Genomic DNA, 23,993 nt, shown 5'->3' on the forward strand with positions numbered 1-23,993 from the left:
TTTAACCACGTATCCCCAATACATGATGACCTTAGACAAGGTCTCTAAATTTGACGGCTGGAAGCACAGGTTCTACCTGTTGAAGGCTCCCAGCAGGCGGGAGAACTATGAGCTCTGCCAATACTATAAGAAGCCCGAACTGATGGGCCGGAAGTGTTATCTTCCCCGGATCCCAGATGAGGACTTTGACAAAATAATTGAGGTAGACTTTTTTGGCCTCACAGACGCAACCTTGTCAACCGGGGAGACAATAAAAGTCCCCAAGAATTGGATCCCTAAGAGCACCTGGCTCAGGGATGAGTGTTTCTTAGCCGCCTGCGGGCTAGGAAACATGTTTACCAAACGTATGCGCCTGAGTTCACATCCGTCTGTAGTACTTTTGTATCAAAATTGCTTGATGATATACTGATCAAATTTTTTCCTTTTTGCAGAAGAAGCTTTGAACATGTTGCCAGACGAGAAGACACCCAGGCAGTCCTCTGCAACCATCCGCAAGGAGCTTGGGGAAAAACAGGCGGCCTAGCTCATAGCCAAGGTAAAAAACGCCTGACTCTTTCTAAGGTTGGCTTCAAAGTTTACTTTCCCCGAATGCTAACTTTAACTTGGTTATTTTCACAAGGAGGAGAGGTAGGGAAGAGTAAGACGTTTGAGAAAAATCTCAAACGGGCCAGGGAGGAATCCGCCTCCACCCCCAGCAAGACCAAAAAATCCAGCTCCACCATGACTCCTTGCGCCCCAGTCGGGAAACATCAGATGCGGATAGGGGGGCGGAATGAGAGGGTAGGCGGCAGTTTGGGCCTCGACCTCGCCAACCCCCTATCAGCAACCGGGGGTTTCACCACGCCTGCAAGCGGCTCTCGCTTGGCCGGCTCTGAAGGTAAGAACCCATTTGAATCCCCGCCTGAGCTGGGGTGGCCTTTGCGAGTGAAATCCCACTCCCAACAAACGTCATCCTCAGACGGTCAGCAACAGATAGGTGCCGCCTTAGTTTCGCACTCATCACCAGTTGATTATGGTGCAGATCAATCTCCTCGCTGGCCAGACGTCCAGAGGCATGCTAGGGCCATGTTGGAGGCGGTGAGCAGGAAGGACAAGGATGCTATCCCTGGGATAGAGACGTTCAATCTAGAACGAATCCTGTCCCTTCTGGCTGAGGTAAGATACTTGAAAAAATTTTCTAAGTGCTTTACTCCGTCTGAAATACTAACTTGATTTGCTTTTGCAGGCTCTGCTGCGGGTAGACGGGCTCAAGCGTCCTTATACCCGCAAACGGGAAAAGGTAGAAAGGGCCAAGAAGTCCGCCACAGACGCTGATAATGTTGCTTTATACTCCACTATCATAAATGAACTTGAAACTAAAGCAACCACCATGGCACAGGCTTCAAAAATCCAGAAGTTGGAGGCGGATCCGAAGACGGCCAACCAGCGGGTGAGCGACACAGAGGCGGCTTAGAAGAAGGCGGAGGAGGGCCTCAAGAAGGCTGATGAGGCGCTCAAGAAGGCCCAGGCGGACCTTGGCAAACTCCAAGGTGTTTCTGAAGAGAACACCGACTTGAAGGCCAAGGTTCAGAAGCTTTAAGATGAGGCTGCCCAGGCTCAGATAAACTTTGCGGCAACTCTAGAGGCAGAGCGAAACCGCCTGGTTGCTGAAAGTGATGCTGACAATGACGCCAGAATGAAGATCGTCTAGGCTGCCTTGTACCCTGACAAGGATTATGGCGTCTGGGCACCGGCTCACAGGTACGCCGAAGACGTGGTGTACTTGAGAGAGAGAGGCGAGCCAGAGCCTGAGTCCTTTGCCGTCTGGGACAACCCGGAGGAGCCGCCCGAGCCTGAGCAACCCGATCCTGGTCAAGCGCATGTGATTCCCTCAGATGATAAGGAAGAAAAGGAGAAGGACCAGGAGGAGCCGCCTGTGGGCCAGAAGTGATTTCAGCGGCAGTATGCCAACTCTTTTTTTATTATTTTTTTTTATCTGCGACAGTATGCCAAAAACTTGCTTTTTTGGCCTGCGTGCCGAGTATTCTTGTATTTACCGGCTGAGGAGCCGGTTTAATCAACAATTTCTCTCTTCTCCCGGACGGGGTCCGGTTAACATTTGATCCACTACAACCGTTTGGTTGGGTGGACTTTTAATGAATGCACCGACTGAGTCGGTTTTTATCATTTTGCGTTTGTGTTTGGATTTCAATTTTTGCATTTTTGCGTACATGCCTGATTTTTGCCTAACTTATCAAAAGCATGCGGCGATTTTTTGCCTAACTTATCAAAAGCCGGCTGTCCTTGCCCCTGGACGGCTGTGTGGTTGGTTTCAAATGGAGTTGGTTGATTGACTTGGGAACGTCTGATGCTGCAAAGAGCATGATACGTTTGTAAGTCAATCAATCATAGTAGTGATTTCCCCAAACCAAGTGCACAGCCGTACTCCAACAGGCGTTCCAGTCACTAACCAGACGGTGTTTGTCCGTCTAGGTAGAGATTTCATAGCCATTGCACAACTCTTTTGCCCCAAACGGGAGAATTGGTGCAACTTAAAAACGAAAAAAAAAATGCTAAGTAAGAACTTCAGTCGGTCACCGACTGATGTCGCAGGACATCCGGGTTTCGAGACTTGGTCGTTCCTTAGACTGTTCAGGTTAGACGGCTATGGATGGGCCGATTCGGCCACCCAATTGTGGTCATCTGCATTGGTACGTAGAGTAAGCAGGTTGGCTTCTCTCTGCGACGATCGCACCCGGAGGGGTGTCACCGGACGCCTTTGTCCATGTTGGGATAGACAAATTTGTGAAAAAGCAGTCATTCGGCCATTGGCCTCTGGTCTAGGTTGAGACCGGCTGTATAGCCACTAAGCGGTTTTGTGCTTAGCTTAATTATCTGGCCATTGGCCACTCGTCATACAGACGTTAATTTCGCTTCCAAGTCTCAAACTTAGAAGGTTTAACAAATGACCGTCTGAGCAATGCTTCAGGCGGCGTACAAAACACAAACAAAATTAAAAACCAAAAGCAATTTCTCATTAATGTACTTCTTGTTTACAAACATTACAAATCTCAGAAGTAGTACTTTTTCAAATTGTCTACATTCCAAGTTCTAGGCAGGCGCCTGCCGTCTGGAGTTTCCAGGCGGTAGGTGTCGTCTCTTACTTCTTCATAGATTCGGTAGGGGCCTTCCCAATTTGGAGTTAGCTTTCCCAGCTCATTGGCCCTACCGGTTGCCTCCATTTTTCGTAACACTAAGTCGTCAACTTTCAAGGTACGCTTGTGTACTTTCTTGTTGTAAGCTCTGGTCATTCTCAGACGGTAAATCTCATGACGCAAGGCGGCATTGCCCCTGCGTTCTGGGAGTGAATCCAATGCCAGGCACATTGCTTTTCAGTTTGCCTCTTCATCATATAGCATGACTCTGAGAGTCGGCTCATAATGTTGAATGGGCAAGACGGCTTCAGCACCATGAACCATGAGAAATGGGGTTTCACCGGTTGCCCCCTTTGCTGTTGTCCGGATGGCCCATAGGACATGGATTAACTCTTCTGCCCACAAGCCACCGGCTCTTTCAATTTTCTTCTTAATGCCGTCTGAGATCAGTTTGTTGAAGGCTTCAACTTGGCCGTTTGCTTGGGGTCGGCCGACTGATGCAAAATAGTTTGAGATCCCTTGATCTCCCAACCAAGTTTTGAGCTGAGGCGTCTCAAACTGAGGACCATTATCGAACACCATAGACATAGGTACCCCATACCGGGTGATAATGTTCTTCCAGATGAAGGAAATTACGTCTGAGGTCTTGATGTTCTTAACCACCTCAGCCTCCACCCACTTGGTGAAATAATCCACAGCCACCAAGATGTAGCGCTTTCCGCCTGGTGCAGGCGTGTAAGGACCTAAAATGTCCATGCCCCATTTTGCAAACGGGATTGGGCTGTGGATGGCCGTCAAATCAGTAGCCGGACGATGAATAAGTTTGCCAAATTTTTGGCACTTGTCACATTTCTTCACCAACTCCTTGACGTCTGCCTCAAGAGTGGGCCAAAAATAATGTCGTCTGGCTCTGACGGCTAGGGACCTGCCGCCTATGTGGGAGGCGCAGAATCCCGAGTGCAAGTCTTCAAGAACTTCCTTCCCCTTTTCTGGGGTGACACACACTTCAACAGGGGCTTCAGAAACCCCGCCTTGAAGAGGTCTCCGTTTCTCAACTCGAAGCTTGCAGCTCACTTCTTCAGGAAGGCTGTCTCCTGTGGCGAATCAAGAAGTGTACCGTCTAAAGGGTAGACCCGGATGTCATCCATCTAGGTAGAGCTTCGGTCAAGAATTCCAATAGGATCTTCATAGATGCTTCTTTTTTCAAGAACTTCCCAGAAGACTGACCGAGGCGTATCATGGCAGGCGGAAGATGCCAGCTTTGACAATGCATCCGCCTGGTTGTTGTCCGACCTGGGTACTTGACTCAAGTGAAAATCTTCAAGTGACCTAGCCTCCTCTTTGACCGTCTGAAGATACTTGATCATAGCCGGATGAGTTGCTTCAAATTTTCCCTCATACTGGCTAACGACCAACTGTGAATCAGAGTAGGCGTCAATTTTCATTGCCCCTGCCGCCTTACACATACGGATACCGACTAGCAGGGCTTCATATTCCGCCTCATTATTAGAGGCCTGAAACTTGAACCGTAGTGCATACTCATATCTGTCCCCTTCAGGAGACTCGTAGATTACACCTGCACCATAGCCGTTCTTTGTAGAGCTCCCATCTACATACACTTTCCAAACCTGATCAAGATTATCCAGAGCCACCGGACGGGTCATTTCAACAATGAAGTGGCAAACGCCTAACCTTTCACTGCCTTTCTTGGTTCGTAAGTGATTTCAAGACTTTACATTTCAATAGCCCATTTCAACATTCTCCCGGATGACTCCAAGGTGGACATTGGCCGCTTGAGTGGCTGGTCGGTGTAAATCACCACCGGATGTGCCAGAAAGTAAGGCTTCAACTTTTTGAATGCCATATACAAAGCAAGGCAAAATTTTTCAACCATGGGGTACCGGAGTTCAGCATTTTTGAGAACATGGCTAATGAAGTAAACCGGGAGCTGAACCCCGTCTCGCTCAGCAAGGAGAACGGCACTGAGAGCATGATCTGAGACAGCTAAATACATGTACAACATCTCCCTAGGCAAAGGACTGACCAGCCTAGGTAGAGAATGCAAGTGTTCTTTTAACTTCTGGAATGTCGTCTCAGCATCATCTCCCCATTCAAACCTGGTCTTCTTCCTGATTGCTTGGAAGAAGTAAAGGCATTTGTCGCCTGACCGGCTGAGGAACCTCCCCAAGGCGGCCAGGCAACCAGTGAGTCTTTGAACTTCCTTGACAGAACGGGGTGACTTCATGTCAATCACTGCCTGTATCTTTTTGGGGTTAGCCTCTATCCCACTTTTATAAATCAGGAATCCGAGAAACTTCCCAGACTCAACACCAAAGACGCATTTCTTGGGGTTTAACATGACCTTATGCCGCTTGAGGGTGGTGAACGTTTCTCGGAGATCAGCAAGGTGATCCGCCTGTTGCTTGGATTTGACTATCATGTCATCAATGTACGCCTCCACATTCCTCCCAATTTGATTAATGAAGACCGTATTAATCATCCGTTGGAAAGTGGCAGGCGCATTTTTCAAGCAAAACGGCATCACAGTATAACAGAATAACCCCAAATCAGTGACGAAGGCCGTCTTCTCTTGATCTTTCTTCCAGAGGGGTATCTGATGGAAGCCAGAATAGGCATCCATAAAGCTCATCAAGGCGTGACCGGCTGTAGAGTCGACCAGACTGTCGATCTTTGGAAGCTGGTAACTGTCCTTTGGACACGCCTTGTTGAGGTCTGTGTAATCAACACGCATGCGCCAGGTCCCATTCGGTTTCTTAACAAGGACCACATTGGCCACCCAGTCGGGGAAATTACAAGGCCGAATGAACCTGGCGTCTAGTAGCCTTTTGACTTCGGCAGCTGCCGCTTGACTTCTTTTCTCGCCATGGTTTCTTTTCTTTTGCCGGATGGGCTTCTTTTTGGGATCCACGGCGAGTTTGTGGACAGCGAGATCCGGGCTGACGCCTGACATCTCTTCCACTTCAAAGGCAAAAATGTCTTTTAACTCTTTCAGCAGAAGGTGCAAGCTTGCACCCAGTGTAGCATAAAAAACCGTCCCAACCTTTACAGTACGCTCTGGACGGCTGTCATCCAGAGCGAGATCAATGTTTTCACCAGCCGATTGGGGACGGAGCTTGTCTGACCGTTCCCCGGTCAGTGATTGCTATTTTTTCTCTTTTTTCACCTCCACCAGCAGAGGTGCCTTTATATTCTTCCCGACTGCTGGTGGGGCTGGTACTGGGTCGGCATCCTTGACATTGTCAAGGTCTATTGGTTCCTGGCCATCTGGGGCCACAGTATCTTTGACGGCTGAGAGATAGCACTCCTGGGCCGTCTTCTGATCCCCATTCAAAGAACCAATAGAGTCGTCATCCCTCTCATACTTGATGAGCATGAGGGAAGGGATGATTACAACTTTGGCTTCGTTGAGGGTTGGCAAGCCCAAAATAATGTTGTAGGCAGTCAGCTCCTCAACGACCAAGAACTTGACGACCAGGTGTCGCCCTTTTCCTTTCTCACCCAGCCGGATTGGTAAATCAACCCTTCTGACTGGGTAAACCATTCCACTCCCAAAACCAACTAAGGGGTGGGTAACTGGATGCATGCTGCTGTCATTGTATTTCAGCTTTTGCAGGCACCGGAGACTGATGATGTCTGATGAGCTGCCGGTGTCAATTAGGATCCGTCCAACCAGGTGGTTGGCAACCTTACATTCAATGACGACCGGGTCATCATGCGGACGGCGGACGCTGCCCTTGTCCTTCTCAGTGATCAAGACGTCTGGGAAGGAGGAGCTTGCAGACACTTGTTCATCATCATCTTTGTCCATCTTTCGAAGATGGCTATTGGTGACCCGGATGGTAGGGCCACCGCATGAGAACCCGCCTGCTATTGTGTAGACCGGCTCCTTGTTAGTGTGCAAACTACTAGCAGGCTGGGGGGGTCTTAGACGACTGCCCCGGATTCTTCTTATTAGTCCCTTTGGACTTAGAAATGTAGGACTTTAACATCCCCTTGTCATGGCCAACTTCCTCATGGTATTGGCAGAATTTGTTTTTATTCCTTGATTGAATGGAACTTTTCATTGGATTCGGCTTCTCTAGGGACAGTCGGTCCTTAATTTCCATGAGGATGGAGTTGCAGTCCTTGTTAAACTCGTACTTAGGGACGTACGGTTTAAATTCTTTCTTCTTCTTCTGGGACGGCTGATCAGAGTCACTAACCGCCCAAACTTCTTTTCTGTTCTTTCTCTCTTCTTTCTTTTTGGCCGGCTGAGCAGGCCGGCTGTCTTTCTGTTTGTCAGACTTCTTGGAGTCCGACTGATTACCAGGCGTGCAGAGGTCGGTTGCTTGAATATAGACTTCCGCCTCCCTCAGGGCCGCCTGTAAAGTGAAAGCCCCTTTTCTGACTAGGTCGAACTTAAAAGTCGACTCGTCTCTCAGATCCTTGAAAAAGTCTGTAAAAGCTACCTCATCAGACAGTCCTTGAATCTGAATTCTAATCAGATTGAACCGCCTGACATAGGAGCGCAGCCCTTCTGTCTCCCCCTGCTTAATGGTGCTCAAGTCCAGGCTTGTTTTCTTAGCAGGGATGTTCATTGAGAAGTTGGAAGCAAACAGGAAGGCAAGCTTCCTAAAACTATCAATGGACCCAGCTGGAAAATTGCCAAACCATTGTTGGTTAATGCCCTTCAATGTAGCCCGGAAGCATCAACACCAAGTGGCATCATCCAACCCTTGTAAGTACATGAGGTTGGTGTAAGCCATGAGGTGATCTTCCGGGTTGGTGGTACCATCATAGGTACCTGCCAATACATTCTTAACCTTGGCCAGCAGTGCCGCCTCGGTTATCTCCCGGGTGAACGCAGAAGGTTGTTCACCTAGGCGAAGCAGACGGAGCTGACAGTCCAGTGGCTGGACATTGTGATATGCCGCCTGACCTCCGAAGAAAGCTAGCTGCATATAGTAAGGTGGGTACTGACCGTAGACATGAGAAGGTACATATGGTGCAGTCCCGATCATTTGAGGGCAGAGTGGACGGTATTACCGCCTGTCTGACTCTCATGCAAGGAAAGTGCATTCCCTACAGAAGTATTGTTGAAGCTGTCTGGAAAATTTGACGTAGAAGCCGACTCAGACAACTGTTGATTTCTCTTCCGGTTGATGATCTCGCGGGCATCAAGAGTTTATTTTTTACTTCCCACCGGCTGCTGGGTCCGGCGGGTATTGTTGGTATTCCTCTTAGGAAGAAGAATTTTGGACCAATCAATGGTCCCGGCTGCCTTCTCCTTTGGATGAGGAGTGGGCTGCCGATCTCAGACTGACTTCCCCTTTTCCAGAGGAGTCTTCTTGACCGACTGACCCCTACTTGGGCTAGCCTGGCTCTTAGTGATCAGTTCTTTAATTTCACCCTTGAAACTTGTCATGAATCTCATAAGTTCGTCTCGGGTAACATGTGCTGATCCAGCTGCCGTATGGGTTTCCCCTTCCGGCTGCCAAGGGGGTCGATTTGTACCCGCCTGGGAGGCACCCCGCTCCAGAGTGTCTCTGGGCCGGATGCGCTTGGTTATCAGAGAGCCATCATTGGCTGTATAGGTTTCGACCTGAGGATCTTCATCCTCCTGGTCTGTAAAAACTTCCGGGTCATCGCCCAGACGCTTAGGAGGTGGTACAGACTCTTGAACCATCTTCGAGGTACTCTCCCCACAGACGGCGCCAAATGTTTTTTGTCCCTCGGGAGGGTTACAACACAAAGACTAGTCCGGTGCGGCCTGTACCTGCAAAACAAACGGAGACACCGGTTGGGTGGTGCTCCGCCTCCAACGAACAAGTTAGTAACTTGAAGGAAGAGAAAAAGGTGCGGAAATTTAGGTGGGTATCTGCTCGGATTCCAAGCTTAGATTTCTCTATCAAAGGGACAGTTTTTAATAAATGGTAAAACGTGTCCTCCAAAAGAGGGGAATCTCCCTATTTATAGGGCCCTCGGGATTTGTGCCCCTGATTAGGTCACTGAACCCTAATCATTGGTGGGCTGCGCCGCATTGCGGCTTTCTCGGGATTTGGGCCTGAAGGCCGCCATTTCCCCCAAGTTTCTGGAGTGACACGTGTCAAGCAGGGATAGGTGCACTTTGGGCCATCCCGAGACTGACACGTGTCATCCTCTGATTGGACCATGTGGCGGGGTAAAATTACCCTAAACACTAGTCATACTTGTATAAATAGTAGAGATTGAAATGATTTAAGGTTTTTGTGAGTTTATGCATAAAGAAATTACAGAGCATTAATTGAGTAAGTTTACCAAGCTTCTAACCTTGTCATATTAGCTTCGAATTTTGTGCATAGCTTGCCTATCATACTAGGTGTCATATACTTGTATTTGTTTGGGTTATTTGGGCGAGTTTGTTATTTTTACATCGCATATAGATTGTGTAAGCATCAAGTGTGAAGCTGAGAGTTTTGTACTTTGGTAGTACGAGTGAATCTAAGTGTGGGACTTAGATTGGGTAGGATAGGGTCCTATCGAGTAGCAATTTCTGTCTAGAACTTGTGAATAAAGGTCTGTGCATAATAGGTTGTAACTTGGTGTTTTCCCTATTATAGTGAAGTGGTTTGTGTTTGAAATCCCTAAGGTAGGGTCGAGGTTTTACTTCCAGTTGGGCCCTGGAAGGTTTCCTCGTAAAATCTTTGTGTCTTTGCAAGTTCCTATATGCATTGTTTTATTATTCCGCAAAAGTAGTCAATAGGAACTCAATACAATTCATCCCCCTCTTATATTAATCGTCTCAACTAACAGTGGTAAGTATTCCCGCTTGTCACACGGGTGACCCGGGTTCAATCCCTGACAAGGGCGATTTTTTTTAATCTAATACAGTATCAAATCACACTTCTCAAAATGTAATTCATGGGAGATTAGCAATTTAGGTAGCATTAAACTAACAGCAATATCACAAAACCATACATCAAATTACATGTCGATTCTTAATTATCTAGATCTAGACGAATAGACTCATTATGGAGCTAAGCATATACTAGGTTATTTGACTTTTTGTAGATAACAATTTGATACATATATAAAGACGAGTGATCGCATCCATGATTTGTCATGTGAATTATTTAAATTACAATTGATAGGAAAGTTGGAATCATGTTGCATTTTTGGTAGAGCATAACCCCAAAATATAATATTTGGGCTCACCATTATTATTAAAGAGTGCTTCCCATGTTTCCCTTAGATTTATCAGCTAATATTTTCTTAGTTGAGATCACATTGTCAATTTGGTAGATCATAAATTCCAAATCAAATAGAACAAAACAAAAACATAAGCTGAAAAATTAATAGTGGCGATAATTAGATTGTTTGGAATGAGACAATCTGAGTCAAGTGTTAAGGTAAAACTTGTTACGGTTGTCTCAGGGTTTGAATCGGGTTGGGTTATTCCGGTTCTTTGCTAATATGCTTATTTGAATAAAATAATAATTATTATAAACATGATTATCAAGTCAAGTTGGTTCGGATTAAATCGAGTCAATTGATTTTAGGTTCTGAGTTTGGTATTGTGAGTCGGATAATCCGATACGAAGTATGACTAATTAAGGAGATAGTTTTGCCGGGTCTACAATTTAGAGTAATTTCAAACTTAAAAGTAAAACCCAAAAAAAAAAAAAAAAAAATGTCAAGATTCTTACCATGATTGTAATATGATATAAAAATTTTCAAAATTAAAAAATACTTTTTTTTTAAACCAAAAATTAAAAAATACTAATGATAAACTAAGGGAGTCAATAATGTACATAATTTATGATTGAATTATATAATGACGGAGTCAAATGAAATGATATATGTTAGTATTTTTGGAGAATATGTTTTCCATGATTATTTGATTCTACAAAGTAGTAGAAAAGATGACTCCCCATTAACATATTTCGTGCTTAAATGGTACATACAAGAGCTGGAGTTAACGTTTGTTTTGTTGTCATAGACCAAAACTACATAGAAGATTATAGTGAATAACATAGATAATCTAAGATGAATGACTTATTTTCAAACTCGTTTAAGAGGTACGCAAATCTGAAGGATCAAGCACAGCGCGATGATTTGGAGATGGGGAATCAGACATCAGCCAACCTCGACAAGTTCTTTGAGGATGTGGATGGTGTCAAGGGGGACATGGGAAATGTAGACAAGCTCTACAAGAGGCTACAAGAGGCAAATGAGGAGTGCAAGATCGCGACTAATGCAAAGGCGGTCAAGGACTTAAGGGCTCGAATGGATGCTGATGTAGAGCAAGTTTTGAAGAGAGTCAAGAACATCAAGGGAAAGTTGGAAGCTCTTGAGAGGTCTAATGTAGCCCACAGGAACCTGCCAGGGTGTGGGCCGGGTTCCTCAGCTGACCGGACACGCACCTCTGTGGTTAGCGGCTTAGGGAAGAAGCTCAAGGATATGATGGACAACTTCCAAACACTGAGAGCAAAAATGTCAGCTGAGTATAAAGAGACAGTAGAAAGGCGGTACTTTACAATAACAGGGGAAAAGGCAGAGGAACAGACTATAGAGCAGTTGATCGATAGTGGAGAGAGTGAGTCTTTCCTTCAAAAGGCTATTCAGGAACAGGGAAGAGGACAGATAATGGACACAGTGAAGGAAATACAAGAGAGGCATGACGCGATCAAAGAGATAGAAAAGAATCTGCTCGAGTTGCATCAGGTTTTCTTGGACATGGCTGCTCTAGTAGAAGCTCAAGGCCAGCAGCTTAATGATATTGCTAGCAATGTGAATCGCGCTAGCTCGTTTGTAAGCCATGGGGCAACTGAGCTGGTTGTTGCTAAGGAACATCAAAAGAATAGTCGGAAATGGACTTGCATTGCTATTATTCTTGGGATTATTCTTGTTATAGTTATCTTGTTTCCAATCTTGTATACTACTCTTCTTGTTCCTCGTTTTAGTTAGTTATATTTGTGTTTAACCACTCGGAGTAGGAAATCCTCTACACAATTCCTTCATTTTATTTTTATTATTATTATTATTATTATTTTTATTATTATAGCAAATGATTTATGTGTATTATCTGTTGATTCTAACTAGATAAGTTTGATCTAATTCTTTTGCATTGCAATTTCATGATGAATTTTGCAATGTCCATGAAATCTACTTTATGCAAGGTCATCAGTTAGGTTGGAAAGTAGACTTAAGCACCTTTCTAACTATATATTATATTATACGCAGTAAGCTTTTTGTTGAGTTTGTGATCTAACTTAAAAAAAAAAAAAACAAACAAACAAATAAGAGTAAAAACTATAGTTGTTTCACAATAGTTAAAAATTCATTTAGAAGGAGTGGCTAATGATCGAATCAATTCTTAATAAAATAAAATTTTTCCCATCGGAGAGTAGATCTTGCACTATAGAAGATCTCTTGTTTTTATAGCCAGAAAATATAGCCTTGTTGGAGAGATAATTTAATGATCCTTTGTAGCCGTGAGGATGTTTTGATTCTAATTCATCTATCAGTATTCAAAAAGTTGATACCTTTTTCATTAACGAAATAATTTCACGACAATCATATCCATTAGATCTAATATTATGGATTCAAAACGAAGAAATTTCTCCCCCAAAAAGAGGAAATAAACCTTGTCTTTCAAAAGAGGTCGAAAAACCCTTGTCTTTTGAAAGAGATCGGAAACCCTTTCTTTCGAGGGAGAAAAGTTCCTCCGATCCCAATTTCCCAAAAGGAGAAAGCATTATTATAACAGTCCGTCTTGTGTGTGGCTAGCCACACCGTGTGACCACTAATAAAAAAAAGTAATCCCTATAAGACTGAACAAGTAATTCCTGTGATACTAATTGAGTAACCCTATTAACACTGACTAAGTAACCCCTATTACACTGACGAAGTAACCCCTATAATGGTTGGCCACACCGTGTGGCCAGCCACATATAAGACTTTGTGTTATTATAAATAGGGCTCTGCACCAGTCAAAAACCGGACCGGACCGGAACCCGGAATCGACTTTTTTTTGGGACCCGGACCAGACCGTAATCAACCGGTCCGGGTTTCAGTCCGGACTTGCTTATTCTAATCCGGTCCGGTTTTGGACCGGTTATATACTTTTTTTTTTTTTTTTTTTTTTTGCATTTTAATATCTTAATACATACATACATTTTTAACGTCTAGGGCGAAGGCAACTTCGAACTTGGCTAGGTGTGTCTAGAGCTAATGAATGCGGAATTTTGTAAAAGGGAAGGTTTAGAAAAAGAATAGAGAGAAAAGGAACGCTTCTAGATTTTAGAGAGTGAAAGAGAGAGATGATTGTTGTTAATGATTATAAACGGGGAGATACGACCCCCATTTATAGAAAAAAATAGCAAGGAAATCGAAGAAAAGAGTTCGAGTCCTATTTGTAATAAAAAACCTCCTGTTTCCAATGACAGGAGCAGCGCCAGATGACAAGCTCGTTGCCAGGCGACAGACCTATCGTTTGGCGCTGGGACAACTTTTTTGTAGATTTTGTTTTTATCATATCTTTTTATACAGAAGTCCAAATAAGTCATATAATATGTCCTTGGAAAGCTCTTGAAGTCTACCTTCCATCCCAATTAGAATTTGATTTATATAGTTTTTAGATAAAAATATATGGCCGAAATAGTTGAAGGGTGTTAGTTTTGGATAGAGTTTCGTATTCCATTCATATCTTTTTCGTTATAGTTCAGAATTAATATTATAATATATCATTGGAAAGATAATATCAAGATCTATCCAACCATATAAGATTTGGATAAAGATTTTGAGGCACAAAAATAATATTTTACTGTCTTTGAACATCTTTAAATTTGAATAGAATTTAAGATTAAAAAAAGGAAAGTTTTATTTAATTTCAAACTCTTTGATTTGGTAATTAAGATATTTTAGAAACTTATAGAAGTTTCTAATTAATCTTATTTAGTTTAGGAACAAAAAAGGGAATAGAGAACGATTGAAACATGCTTTATAGAACGCTTTACAACCGCTCTTCTGCTAAGCGATGTTTAAAGTATACAAAACGGGGTATGGGGCGTTCTATATTCAAAAGAAAAGAGAACGATTAGGTGAGACAACTGTTCTCTTTTCCCCTCATGAAGGCTAGTAAAAAAGTCAAAGGAAAAGAGAACGGTTATCATACTTAACCGTTCTCTTTGCTGTTTTTTTTAAAAACAAAATTAAAAAGAATTATGTTGCATAATGCCAGAGAGTTTGGCATCTTTAGAATCAAACGTTGTTGTTCTCGACTGAATCAATTGCCAAACAAAAAAAATTAAAATTTACTATTACTTTAGATTTGATACAATTACAACCCAAAATAAAAATAAATAAATCGACAAATTCATACATTTAAATCAACTTAATACTCCCTCCGTCCCAAAAAGAACAACTCATTTGGCCAAAACTTTGTCCCAAAAAGAATGACCCATTTGCATTAAAACACCACCAATTTGCAACAATATTTGTGCAAAATTAGCTTCCCCATATAAAAATTTGATTTTCCATGTTATTTTATTACTTTCTCTCTCTATTTTTTTACAAACCCCATGTAAATTTATCTTTCCAATATACTTTTACTTCTTTTTACTTAACTTCCTTAATACCCGCGTAATCAACCCAAATGGGTTGTTTTTTTGGGACGGAGGGAGTAATATACTTATAAATCATGTATTCCATATTTCGAGTACATGAAATTAATATGATGATAAATTTATAAAACCTAGATATGCGTAAAACAAAAGTGAATGCCCATTTTGATAAAACTAAATTCATTGAAATAACTATCTTCAAGGCTCCAAACACATGTGATCTTCAGATTCCTCCGTCGTAATTGTCATCAATAGCATAACTTCCATAAAGCTGCATCAACAACTCATCACCACCTACTCATCTACGCTGTAAAGAACCGCATAAATTCCAAAATATTCAACAAATAATGAGCAAAACTAACTCATTGTAAAAAAAAAAAAAAAAAAAAAAAAAAAAAAAAAAAAAAAAAAAAAAAAAAAAAAAAAAAAAAAACCTTAATAAAACAATTAAATTATTAAGGTCTACGATCTACAAAGTAGATGAAATGATATCAAAATAAAAGTAAATTTGAGTCGGTTTTTTTTTTAAAAAAAACTAATAATATTTGAAACATACCTAGAATCCTTAAAATTAATACGAAGTTTTTGTTATGGTTATTGAAATTTCTTTAAGGAACTTACAGAATAAGACTACAAAAAAACTTACAAAGTCATCAATGGCAGCGGAGTTTGGAATTTTACAATAAACATGCTTTTAAACTAACACCATAGCTTTTTGTAAATCAAGAAAATGTTGAGCCATTAAATTAGAATAATTGAGAAGGAAATTGATTAAAAATAGAAAGTATTTCAATTGAGGGGAGAGAGAAGAAGATCTCAATAGAGAGAAGGAGATGAGGAAGTGAAGGAAGTTAAAAGGGAGTGTTGTGAGACAAAACAAAATGTCTACTATTAAAAAATTAAAAAGGTACAATGAAGAGAGAGAAATGTGGAGAGAGATAGGAAGAGTGAAAAAGGTAGTGTGGGCTCCACTTCACGTGCAAAACGGACAAAAATTTGACAGGATCACTACCACTGAGTCTATATTTTGTTCAACTAAAACTCTAGTTGAATCTTTTTTAGTACCACTAAGACTATATTTTATACCACTGGGAGTGTATTTTGTACCACTGAAGTTCCAGTGGTATGATTTAACAGCTCAATGAGACATCTCTAAAATGAAGTCTGAAATGCCTATATTACCCTTGTGAGACATAATTTATTTGTCTCACAACCCTCCGTTTGGAACACCTCGAGGAAGTGAAAGTTAGGTATGCATATTGTGCGGCTGTGAGGGGGTTGAGTTACCTAGGTTAAATAATTTATGATTATATTAATTGAGAGTTGAGATCATGAGATGCGAAAATTGTTTTTGAGGCGAGATGTTCAAAATTTTGGAAGCATTAAATTATAGAGTAGATGGGATACACAACGGTTGTTATAGACCACCACTTTCCATCTTATTCAATAAATTAATTTAATTAAATTTTATATGTGCAAAAAAGATAAAGAACGGTTATATATGCCAACTGTTCTATATTCATTTACATATAAAACGGTTGCAAAAGATAAGCGTTCTATATTATTGCAAAGAACGTCTATCTAAGATAACTGTTTTGTAAAGTGCGTTTCTTATTCCCTTTTATGTAGTAGTGGGTGATTTACAACGTTCGGCAATCCTAAATCATTCTTGTAACGCCGATACCTGCAAACTAGCGTTAGTTAAAACAGATAAGAGAGTTAAGAAACGCGTATCTTGCACCGTCGAGCACACGTCTCTGAGGGTAATCGATTTGTTGCTGAATTTGTTGTTGTGCCCAACCTTCCACAAGCTAGGGAACACCATCTTGCTTTTTTGATGTTGTGGTCGTGCTTTGCCGCTATTGATGTTCACTCGTCTCTGAACAAAAGAGCTTCTTTTTGAGGATTGATCACTCGTCTCTTAACAATGGAGATTTTGGAAGAAATGTCCACGCGTCTCTGAACAAAAGAGCTTTAATAGGATGCCCACACGTTTTTGAGCAAAAGAGCTTGAAAGAAATGTCCACGCATCTCTGAACAAAGAGCTTTGAATGATATGCCCCCGCGTCTCTAAGTAAAAGAGCTTTTTGATAAGTCCACGCGTCTCAAAATAAAAGTGCTTGAAAGGTTGTCCACGCGTCTCTGAACAATAGAGATTTGATACTTAAATGTTTGTGGCGATCATTCGGTTGGTTGCGAACAGGAGCTTTGCTAAATGGTTGTATCCTGTAAAAATCAAAAGATTGCAAAAGACTTTCCTGGTGTTTTTCTTAGGATTGACCTAAGGCTTGATGTTTTTTTTAGGGTTGACCTAAGGTGATTGACTGACTTGAGGTTGACTTAATGTGACTGACTGATTTGAGGTTGACCCAAGGTGAATTGACAAGTGTGACTCATGACTTGTGTGTGCATTTTATTGTGATGTGCTTGGCTCAAAATGCAAAAAAGAAAAAATTTAAAAATTTTCCGTCATTTTTGTGGAGGGTACCGACTTTCTCCCGAAAGAGAAGGACGCGAAAAAGAATCGAAGTGTTTGATGGTGCATGTTGAATGAGCTTAATCCATTAACGTTGTCTCTCATAGTAAAAGGATTGTAACATCTTAGACTATCCTATTTGACTCGATAATGAAAGTATTTAGGTAACTTAGGCGCGGAGGGTAAGTCCTTCATACTTTGTGATGCAATGATGATTAATGTTGATATGACAAGCCATGCTTCAGCGTTGTGTTAAGATTTCATGACAAAGGGTTGCTAAGGGAAGTATATTTGGTCATGTATCTATGATGTGTGTGATAGTGACACTAAAGTTAGGCCGCAAGGGCTAAGTGTGTGGAAAAATATATTGAAAAGAGTACGTCAAATGATCTGATGGTGACTCTTAGGCTAGGTAGGCTATAATGTAAGAATCAAACCCCCAAGTGTAGCTCTAAATGAATAAGGATGAGCATTGGATATCCTTTGATATGATCATGGCATGAGTGTGTAAATGTGAATATGAATGCATGTTTATTACGGCCGCACCCCTTTGCGAGGTTGCCTACGTATCCGTTAGTAATCAGGCTGAACGTAGCTCTAGTCGAGCCTCGCACAAGTGTGTGTATACCTCAAAGAGGTGTTTTAATGGTTGTAACGTGGTTAAGCTAATGGTTATAAAAGGGATAAAGGCTCAAGCTCCTAGATAAACCCGCAAGGCGTGTAACCTTGCATTTGAATCCTTATATTTTTATGCTTGAGTTTTTCTCACTTTTAAACTCTCTTTTATTTACATTTTGCTCTCTTTTTTTCTTTTGCATTTTTCATATTTGAATATTTTCTATAAGTGTGGGCAATCCCGATCATGCGGTCTATCACTCATTTGACATTCATGTTTCTCAGGCACGGTACCGAGCACTCGATAAGAGACGCAATCTCAGACGTGTTCATATCAAAGACATTGGAACCCTTGTCCTTTTGTACACTTTTATTGTTTTCTATTTTAATCTTTTTATTCACTCAAACTTTTGTTCTTTGAAAATTGCATAAGTTAAACACCATCTCATCCCAAGGTTATGTAGATGTGGGTTGAAGAAAGAAATGTCTATCGCTAGACGAGCCTCAGAGTGGTTTATCAAGAAAAGATTGTATATTTGAAAAGTGAAAAGTAACATGGCTACAAGAGGTGCCTCTAATCATGGGTATACCTTGTGCTTAGTTCCAAATGGATATTTTTTTTTTGGCAATGCAATGCAATGATCATATGTAAGGAAACAAATGCTCATTTTATTAAAGGGAGAAAAGAAAAAACCTACAAAATAAGATTTAAAGAAAATAAGAAGGGTGCTTATGCTAGACTTATTGGGGAAAGGAAGAATGAAAATTAAATAGAAAAAGAGGTCATGAAATCTTGTCGTTAAAGCCCACCTTTTGTCTTGTGCTTATCATCACCCGGTCTTCTTGCTAACTAGACACAATGGGATCTTGTTTGCTTCTATGAGTGTAGACACCTAAAATTGTCTCCCCAAAACCAAACCCGATGATGAACAACCTTTCACCGCCATTATTGGTCGGGTTGAGTATTTAATCTTGGAGTGCTTAAATCCATATTTCCATCCCATTTCCCCAAACCATAACTTATTCTCCTCTTTTTGTGCCTTTAAACCGAAAATAATTCATTTCGTGTCCTTTAAAATCATTCATTTCGTGTCCTTTTTATAAAAATGTTTAGTCCAGTTTATTTTGGTCCATTATCTGGGTTTAATGATTGAATAGTTTGATGGGCTTTAAAAGAGCTTTTTAACGATATATTATAAGCCCAAATCCGAGTTATAACAAATAAGTTATGGCCAAAATATTGAATTGAGCCCAAATCGAACCTAAGCCCACCTTACCTAGACCCAATGATCATGTGGAGGGTCCAAATTATTTAATCCCATTCCTAAACCAATTAGGATTAATTAGAAACTTCTATAAGTTTCTAAAAGATCTTAATTATCCTTTTTGAAAAGATAAGATTAAAGAGTTTGAAATTGAATAAAACTTTTCTTTTTGAAAATCCTATTTCTATCCGAATTGAAAGACATTCAAAGATAGTCGGATATGATTTTCGTGCCTCATATATTTTATCCAAATTTTATATGGTTGGATAGCCCTTGAAATTATCTTTCCAATGATATATTATAATATCAATTTTGAGCTACAACAGAAAAGATATGAATAAAATGTCAAACTCTATTCAAAACTGACACTGTCTCACTATTTTTGCCATATGTTTTATTCTACAAATTATTTTAATCTGATTCTAATTGGGTCAAGAAGTAGACTTCTAGAGCTTTCCAACAATATCTTATTTATCTTATTCCAATTTCCGGATCAAAAGATATGATAAAAACAAAAAAACGTAAAAACTGCAGTCTATCGAGTTTTATTCCGATTTAATTCGGATCTTATCATGTTTTTTCGATCCCTCTTTTTTTCTCTAAAAATAGAGGTCATATATTTCCTTTTTCAATCATCAACAAGGGTGATCACGGTCTATCGTAGTGATAACTTCTCTCTCTAGAATAGAGAGCATCTCTCACTAAAAGTGAGCTCTCCCTAGTTTAGCTAGGGTTCTTCATTCCTCCTTCAAGGAGTTGCATTCTGCAGATTTTTTCTGCTGCATAATTTCTTATTTGCTCTAAGTGGATAGGGTTTAGATTGCTTTCTTGTGTCTGTGGGTTTTGTTATCAATATTTTTCTAATCCCAAGAGGTTTAAATCTTTGGGTTTGGTTTTTCTCCTCGTTTTTTAGAAAAGCACACCCCCTTTCTACAGGCCTTCCCATCTCCCAACACTTCTGAGCGGTTCTTCTTTGGTTTTCACCCACCAAATTCCTCGAGCAATAATTGCTCATTATCCATTGGTGCAGTCCTTTTAGCTAGAGTCGGCTAGCCGTTTTCAGAGCATTAACTACCCTTATGCTTGCTCCCCATGCGTATTATTGGTTATTATTCCAATAACTGGAATTAGTCTATAAATGCAAAGAGATCTTCTGTTCAACAACTCATTCTTCGCTATTCTACTTCTTCTCACTTGTTTTTTCCTCTTCTGCTAACTAAACTCTCAGTCTTTAATTTTATTCCTTCCTTAAACTTGTCTTTTTCTTCTCTCTTTTCTGTCCTTAAGCATGAATATTAATGGGAATAATCCTAATGCTCATAATGATCATCATAGGCTAGATCTGAGAGGGGGCCCTTTCATTCCTACGCTAGAAGATTTCAATCTGGAGGAGGGACAAATTGACTTTAACTCCTGTGTTATTGGTCTATTTATAGGGCCACGTCCTCAATCTGAACACTATGTGCAACATATTGTTAACTCCCGCTGGATTAGTAGGGGGGAAATAAGAGTTCATCGATCGAGGCCTTTTTTCTTGTTTGAATGTAAGGTAAACCAAGACTAGGAGAGTGTGGTTCGTGCTAACACGGCCATAATCGATGGTCGAATCATTAATTTCAGAAGATATCAAGTGGACTATGTGCCACACCACATGAGTTTTAATCTCACAAGGGTATGGGTCCGAGTGTACGGGCTACCCTTCGCATATCTTACCTCGAGTTGGGCAAGATAGATTCTCAGACATGTTGGATACATTGAGGAAATTGATCATGAAGGGGATGGACTCCCAATACATGCTGAGTTGAGGGCGTGCATGTTAATTGATCTTTCCGTTCCTTTAATCCCGGGATGCTTCATCCCTTTGGAAGGAAACAAGGTAATATGGGTATATTTAAGATACGAGGGTATCTTCAAGTTTTGCAAATCATGTGGTAAAGCTGGACACTTTACTAGGCGTTGCAACCTCCACGCAGTGGTGGCTAGAAGATGAGTGAGACGAAGGTTGGACGAGGTAGAGGCTGACGGAATTAAAATTCTTTATGGGCCGGCAGAATACCCATTTTACTCAACCATATTAGGGGGTTGTCGGACTGGTATAGATTCCGGAACACCGGAATTGATTTGCGGCTATATGAGGTTCATGAAAATTCTTCCTTCTATAGAAGAATGCCGAGAGAAGATATGGAGTTTGATGAGGGTTATCAGTTCGAGGGTCCTTTGTCTTAGCAAGAAAGTGAAGAAAGTGACAGTTTTCACACAGTAGAGGAGGAACTACAAAACGAGGACTCTGATCTTGTGGATATGGAGGAGGATCTGGTAGTGCCGGACCTAAGGTTGTCTCCAGGTAGGCTCTTGGGTCTAGATTGGGACCCCTATATGGAGCTCATTCAAAGGGGTACGCCAAACCCTAGTGAGCGAAATTGAGTGGCTGAAATTGAGTGGCTGCTGTGGTTGATTGTGGTGGCGGAGCAGGGGATTGTGATGGTGGCTGTTACGGGGTGTTGGTGCGAATTGGAGCAGGGGAAATGGAGGTGAGTGGTGGTCCTTGGTGGTAAGGCTGTTGCGGCTGGTGGTGCTGTGAGGGTGGCAGCAGGTGAGTGAATTGGAGTTGTGCTGAGAGCTGGTGGTAGAATTGAGGTGTGATTGCATGGCTGTTGTGTGCTGTGGTGGTGCGGCTGCTTTTGGCGGTGGTTGGTGCTGGTGTGTGCAGTGTTTGCGGGATGGCTGTAAATTAGCCATTGAAGGTTGGACTGGTGGTGAGTGGTGTTGTTGGTGGCTTGATGCGTGAGTGAAGGAGAAGGGGAATTGGTGTGGTGGAGGTTAAGAAGGTGGGGTGATGGATAAGAGGTGGGCAACAGCCATCAAAGTAAAGAATTGCACACACTTTCACTCGTCCCCGATCTCCGAACTCACTTGACATGAAACCCGGGACCCTAAACACAAAACCGAGGAGAAATCAAGACAAATAAAAATGAAATAAATAAATTAGGAATAAAATAAAGTAAAATAGAAAAAGAGAAATAACACTAAACTAATAAAAATTAAATAAAACTATACAAGTAAATAAAATCAAATAAATAACAAAATAAACTTAAAACTAATAAAAACTAAACAAAAACTATACAAGCAAAGAAAGTGAAATAAAATAGACTAAAAACTAATTAAAATAAATAAAAGTAAATTAGAATACTTTCAAGGAAAAATAAAGAACGAAATATAACAAATCAAAAGAAAATAAAATACGAAAATAAACTAATTCTAATAAAAACTACGAAAAGAACTAAAACACGAAAAAATTAGCAAATACACAAGAAATGTTATTAAGAGAAAACAAGAGAAAGAAAGGGAAAATAAGATAAAATAAACGCGAAAATGACTCTAAAAATACTTCCTAAGAGTGACATAAATGTCACTCATCAATCAGCAGCAAGGGTCTCATCATTTTGCTCCAACCATGGGTTCGGCAGGCTTGAACCCAGTCAGGCCCACGGCGTTAAGGGGCCCAGAGGCGCGGAACAACAGCAGGCCTCAACCCCTTGCTCGTGTTTTATTTCCAAACTCTACCTTCGAAGTTGGAGAAGCGTCATCGGCACAACAAGAGGCTAGAGTTGGAGGCGGGCCAGGGACTATCTTCTATACTTTGGGAATTTTGGAATGGGCTGCCACACCCACGACACTTGAGAGAAACAATGTAGGTCTTTTTGGAAATATTGGAGGGCAAGGTAGAGCTATGGAAGTTCCGCTTGTTGCTAGCGTAGGAGGATGGTTGGAAAGTTCTACGATTATGGCTACTAGAAGAGTAAATGAGGTTCAACAACAAGAAGATGATGAGTATGCTTGCATTATGGAAGCAAGCACAATCTTATCCTTGGGTATTCGACATGCTACGAGGGATGAGATTCGTGAGATACACCGTTATGTGAGATCGACCGCACCACTTTTTCTTCGGCTCTCTCCGTCAGATTTGGGTGGTCTTCCGAACCTCCCTCTAACCGAGTTTGATCCGCCTAATACTCCGGTATCACACTTTAGCTCTTTCAATTATACTGAGTTATTTAACTATAATGATAGTGAAAATGACAAGAAGCGCATAAGGGAGGCAGTGGGTCATCTTCCGCATTCTTGTGATGGTGATGCAAGGAAATATAGTGAAACTGATCATGAGTGGGTGGAAAGGGAAAGGCTTAAGAGGTTACATAGGTGGTCCGAAAAGGGTGGTTTCTCAATTTGGCTCAAGGATGACAAAGGGATAGGATGGTTTGCTTCAAAGGCTATCTCTGATCCCGACATGGCTAGGGATTTTGGGGTGGAGATTGATGGTGATATTAGGATGAGGGGCAAAAACAAGCGACCTCAAGTGATCTCTTCTTCTTCATCCGAGTCTTACAAGTGTCAGAAAAGTGAGGAAGTCACCTCGTCTTACAGGGAGCTTAGGGATGATATGGACATTGCTCTTCAGTGTACTTTGTTTGATTCGGCACAGACATTTGCGAAGGGTATGGAGGCTGCTCCTAGTCAGCCCCCAAAAGGGACATGAGTTTTGTGGCGTGGAATTATAGGGGTCTAAATGATCCACACTCCCTTGCAATTCCCTACCTAGTGTGGCTCTATCGTTCTAAGCTACCTATGTTTTTGTTTGTTTCGGAAACTAAGATGGATTTTGTTAAAGCGGCGGATAGTTTAAGTGTTCAAGGTCCTACTTCCTATTTTCGTTAGAACTCAAATAGAAGTAGTGGTGGTCTCCTAGTTTTAGTTTGGTCTAATGATGTAGTAGAATGTTTGTATTCCTCAAAAAACTTTATCCTTTGTAAGGTTTATGAACGTAATGGAAGTATTAAGTACGTACTTTTTTTTATGGCGAGCCTGGAGTAGAACATAGAAGAATTGTTTGGGAAAAACT

At 41.4% G+C, this 23,993-nt stretch overlaps 1 pseudogene; it reads left to right on the forward strand.

Annotated features, from left to right (window-relative positions):
• Positions 1-11,059: 11,059 nt before the first annotated feature.
• On the forward strand, positions 11,060-12,110 carry LOC145559738 (syntaxin-124 pseudogene; annotated as a pseudogene).
• The last annotated feature ends 11,883 nt before the right edge of the window (positions 12,111-23,993 follow it).

This window comes from Chenopodium album, chromosome 9 (assembly GCF_948465745.1).
Source record: "Chenopodium album chromosome 9, dcCheAlbu1.1, whole genome shotgun sequence".
NCBI classification, from domain to species: domain Eukaryota; kingdom Viridiplantae; phylum Streptophyta; class Magnoliopsida; order Caryophyllales; family Amaranthaceae; genus Chenopodium; species Chenopodium album.